This window comes from Acomys minous, assembly GCF_964271855.1.
Source record: "Acomys minous genome assembly, chromosome: 6".
Taxonomy (NCBI): Eukaryota; Metazoa; Chordata; class Mammalia; order Rodentia; family Muridae; genus Acomys; species Acomys minous.
Window position 1 is genome coordinate 113,991,444 of NC_140487.1, and position 4,844 is coordinate 113,996,287.

The window sequence follows — 4,844 nt, forward strand, 5'->3', positions numbered from 1 at the left end:
AGTTCTCCCGCTCGGCGCGCGGGGGCGCTGAGCGCTCACTTGCGCATCCTCTTTTTTTTTTTTTTTTTTTTTTGGTCTTTTGAGACAGGGTTTCTCTGTGTAGCCTTGGCTGTGCGCATCCTCTTAAATGTTTGCACTTTGAACCCCAGAAGGAGGGGTTGCTAACTTAACTTCCCTGGTCCTGGTTAAGATGAGAAGTTGAGCCAGCAAACTAATATTTGTTATCATTCACCTATCCAGGCCCTTTACACTTATTAACTGGCTTAACTTTCCCACCAGTGATATACGGGCGTCAATTTTGTAGATAAGAAAGTGCTGTGTTACCAGCTTGTATGCAGGTATTAGAGCTGGCTAAGGTTGAAGTTCACACTGCCCTGGCTGTTGAGGGCCTTGTCTCTTCTCCCCTATTCCCAAGTGCCCTCATACTCCTGTTAGACATTTCAGGGCTTAGATCTTGGAGGGAAATCTTGACCAAAGTCTACAATTTATGCATCAGTAGGTTTGGGAGGCAAGGTCCAAGACACCGGAGCACTTAACCAGAAGCCACACAGATGCTTAATGGCAAATCCCTGTTATTCAAACATCCTGTTAGGAATAGCTAGCTGATAATGAGGTTATTAATCAGGTGATTGTTTATTTTATTTGAGACAAGGCTTTGCATAGTCCCGGCTGGCCTGGAGTTCTCCGTGTAGACTAGGCTAGCCTTCTGGAGTGTGAGGATTACAGGTATATGCTACCATATCAGACTGAATAGTTCTTGTCTCTGTTTTAAACATTATATATAGTCACATAATACATCCCAAACATCAGTCATTCAGCTCCACTAATCAACAAATATCCATTATAAATTTTCTCCTAAGCCGGGCGTGGTGGCGCATGCCTTTAATCCCAGCACTTGGGAGGCAGAGGCTGCGGATCACTGAGTTTGTGGCCAGTCTGGTCTACAAAAGCGAGTTCAGGACAGCCAGGACTGTTAAACAGAGAAACTCTGTCTTGAAAAACCTAAAATAAAAAATAATAAAAAATAATAAATTTTCTCCTGAACTCTATGCTCTCCTACTCCATTTGCATGTGTGCTGACTAGAAGATTAAGTGGAGTTTATTGCAAAGTAAAGCGTTCTCGGGGTGTGAGCCCAGACAGCTGCCAAAACCCAGCAGTGACCATGCTCCACTCTACCTTTTCTGAAATAGAGTCTCAATATATAGTAGCTCCGGCTGGAACTCAGTATGTACAATAGGCTAACCTCAAACTCAGAGAGAGCCACCTGCTTCTGCCTCATGACACTGGAACAAAAGATATGAGCCACTACACTTAGCTTTCCAGCCTTTTATTATTTTATTTTATTTTATTTTATTTTATTTTTTGGTGTTTTGAGACAGGGTTTCTCTGTGTTAGCCCTGGATGTTCTGGACCAGGTTTTAGACCATTTAGACCAGGCTGGCCTTGAACTCACAGAGATCCACCTGCCTCTGCCTCCCAAGTGCTGGGACTTAAAGGTGTGCCTTACCACACCTGGCAGTTTTCCAGCTTTTAAACAAACAAACTCAAAGAGGCTGGAGAGATGGTTTAGCTATTAAGAACACTGGCCACTCTTCCAGAGGACCTGTGTTTGTTTTCCACAACCCTATCAGCTGCTCACAACCATCTGTAACTCCAGTTCCAAAAGATCCAAAACCACCTTCTCCTCAGGCACCAGGCACCACGCACCACACACTTGGGGCATAGACATACATGCAGGCAAACTGTACATATAAACAAAACAACCCTGAGTTCCAGGAATCTAACTCAGGTCTGCAAGGCAAAGTTTACCAATTCCCCCACCCTCCTGCTGTGTGTGTGTGTGTGTGTGTGTGTGTGTGTGTGTGTGTAGTTTACCTGTAGAATTCAGGCAATGGCTGGTCGTGGTGGCACACGCCTTTAATCCCAGCACTCAGGAGGCAGAGGTAGAGGCAGGAAGATTTCTGAGTTCAAGGCCAGCCTGTTCTACAAAGTGAGTCTATAATATCAAAGGCTACACAGAGAAACACTGTCTCGAAAAAAAAAATTCAGGCAATGGTAAAGAAATTCATATTTGAATTGGTAAGTTTAAAGTCAGTGTATATAAGACATATTCATCTAGATATGCAAATAGGAACCCAGTAATTTCACACTTGTCAAATCACAGAATACACACTTAACAAGGTTCACAGTATTGGGCGAGGTAGCTAACCACCTGATCTACGTAGAGAGTTCCACGCTAGCCTGGAGCCCTGAGGCCTTCTCTCGAGTGGTTCTCTCTAGGAGCATCTCGAAGTGGAGTGATGAACAGACCTTTAAAAAAAATGCCTTAAAACATCATTCCACAGAGCATAACGCTGAAGACCCCCATTGTAGGTACAATAACAAAACTGTAAGGATATCAGTTCCGAGGAACGATTCTCCCGGCGTAATCAGCAGGATTTCTTCTGCTGGAACCTGGAGTACCCAGAACCTGGAACCTCCGCAGGAGCCCGGAGCCCCGAAACCTTCTCTTGGGTGGTTCTCTCTAGGAGCGTCTCGAAGTGAAGTGATGAACAGCCAAAACTATTCCAAGTCTCCAAAGGCCCCGCCTCCAGTTCTGGGCTCCTTTATATATCTCCTCCCAGAGTCTGTTCACGGGATCTTTTCAGCTGGCAACAATCAAGCTCCCGCACGAGGTGGCTGGTCTTCTAGTGGATTAACCTCACCTGTTCTCTCACAAGACCGTTCTGATCCCACACTTGGAATCATAAAAAACAGGTTTATCTCTCCTTCACCCCATAGGAATGAGGGGCATCTAAATACATGTACAGCATTTTATAAATGTAGTAAGGAGTAAAGGCAAGAATAAAAAAATGAATGTTACTCCATTCACATAAGGTTCAGAGGCAGTGAGTGAGGCTGCTCTGTGGTGTTAGAGGTCAGGACACAGGTGCAGTTACTAGAGCAATGTGAGGAGACTTAGATGCTGGTGACCTCTCACGATCTGTGTGTTGATGGGATGAAAATTCACTTCACTCACTGGGCAGGGGTGGTGCACACCTTTAGTCCCAGCACTCAGGAGTCAGAGGCAGGCAAACCTCTGAGTTCGAGGCCAGCCTGGTCTACACAGAAAAACTCTGTCTCAAAAAAAAAAAAAAAAGAAAAGAAAAAAAAAAGAAAAAGAGAAGAAAGAAAAAAAAAAGATTCATTTCACTCACTGTACACACAGAAATGTACAATGCAATTTTCTGTTGTCCTGCCCTCCTCACAACATGATTTACCACTGAGCCCTTGGCCTCTAACTATAATATTTTATCCTTTCTTTTCTTTCCTTCCAGACAGGGCTTCTCTGTGTAGTCTGTCTGCCTCCGCCTGGGATTAAAAGCTTGCACTACCACAGCCTGTCCTGAGTATAATCTTTCCTTCTTTCTTTTTTTTTTCTTTTCTTTTCTTGAGACAGGGTTTCTCTGTGTAGCCTTGGCTGTCTTGAACTTGTTTTGTAGACCAGGCTGGCCTCAAACTCACAGTGATCTGCCTGCCTCTGCCTCCGAGTGCTTGGATTAAAGGCGTGTGCCACCACCACCAGGCCTGAGTATAATATTTCAATTAACATTTTGTGGTAGATATTTTGAGACAGGGTCTCCTGTAGCCCAAGATACATTAGGTGGCTAAGGATGAACTTGAACCTGCAGATCCTCCTGCCTCCACCTCCCCAGTGCTGGGATTAGAGGAACCTCTACCACACTCAGTTGCAGTATACAGTGTCGGGGTTCAAATCCAAGGTTTCGTTTGTGGTAGGCTAGGTCTCTAGCCACTAAGCTCCATCTGCAGCAGGATGTGTCCTCTAGTCTCCTGTGGCATAACCCTTTACCATGAGGTTTGTAAAGAGTCCTTAGCCTGAGAAGGACGTGGCTTGGAATCCAGAGTGCAGGAGTGCATTTGTTTTAAGCCTCCGGATTTGTTCTCCTAAGCCTGTGGGGTAGTCCCACTAGACTGGGATATGTAGCCCGCCTGCTGGAAATGAAATCTCCAGACTAACGTTAATTAACCTGCTGCTGTAAATTGGAGGCCTTCACGTCTCTTTCTGAGAAAAGCTTAAGTTGCTTCTGACAGGTCTGAGGCAAGCACAGCATGAATCCTGATTGCTGGCAGACATCTTATGGGAAGGGCAGGCAGGTGATGTCTGTACACAGAAGCTTCTGGCAGGGCCTGAGGGCCTCTGTGCTCGCCACCTGCAGTCTTTGACAGGGCCTAGGAGATACCTTTCTTTCCATCTCACCTCACCTCTAATTTTTTTTTTTAATTTATGGGGAGGTATGTGTTCCTGTGTGCACATGTGCACGTAGAGACCAGAGGTTCACCATCAGGTGTCTTTTTCTATTGCTACCCACATTTACTGATTTATTTACTTATTTGTGTGTTTATCTACCTACTTATTATTTATTTCTGAGACACTGACCTTGAAGCACACCCATTTGCCTAGAGTGACTGGCCATTGAGCTCTGGGGATCTCCCTGTTCCTGCCCCTCCACTCCTAATGCTGGGCTTATAGACATGCACTGTTGTACCCAGCTTTTATGTAGGCACTGGAGATTCGAACTCAAGTCCTCATGCTTGTGCAGTAAGTACTCTACCCAGTAAGCCATCTCCGCAGCTCCTGTTTGTCCTATGATGGGAGCCTTTCTGTGGCACCAAGCATCTCAGAGGGCAGATAATCCCTAGTTCTCCTATGATGTCTCCCAGCTTGGCATTGGTACCCAAGAAGGTTAAAATGGGGATGTGGGATATGACCTTCTGGTGAGAATCCTGCTCACATCCTGCAGGTTTCATGTTCTTTATGAGAGAGTCGTGCATGCACAGCACA